Below are 407 nucleotides of genomic sequence, written 5' to 3' on the forward strand. Positions count from 1 at the left end.
GAGATGCTGGCCAGTTTCTGCAGCATAAAGCGCTAGTTATCAATCTTGGCAGCACCTTGAAGTTATCTGAGGAGCTTTCAGAAGTACTGGTGCTTTGGTCCCAGATGGGTCTCCACCCCAGAGTTTTTGATTTGATCCACCTGGAGTTTTTAGAACTCCAGGTGACCATGGCGAGCAGTCGTAGTGGATACCCACCGGTGTGGACAGAGCTTCTTTTTTTCTCCTGACTGCCCCGTGAATTCCTGGAGGAGCTTTCAAAAAATGCCTGTGCTCAGGCCTCATGGCCAGAGATACAGTCTGATTGCTTGGCCATGGAGGCGCTGGCATCGCTCAGGATGCAAAGCACTGGTATAGAAGACTCTGCAAATGTGACTTTGAATCTAGGCTCCGCCACTTGAAGCTGTGTT

This window comes from Pteropus vampyrus, unplaced genomic scaffold (genome assembly GCF_000151845.1).
Source record: "Pteropus vampyrus isolate Shadow unplaced genomic scaffold, Pvam_2.0 Scaffold1257, whole genome shotgun sequence".
Taxonomy (NCBI): Eukaryota; Metazoa; Chordata; class Mammalia; order Chiroptera; family Pteropodidae; genus Pteropus; species Pteropus vampyrus.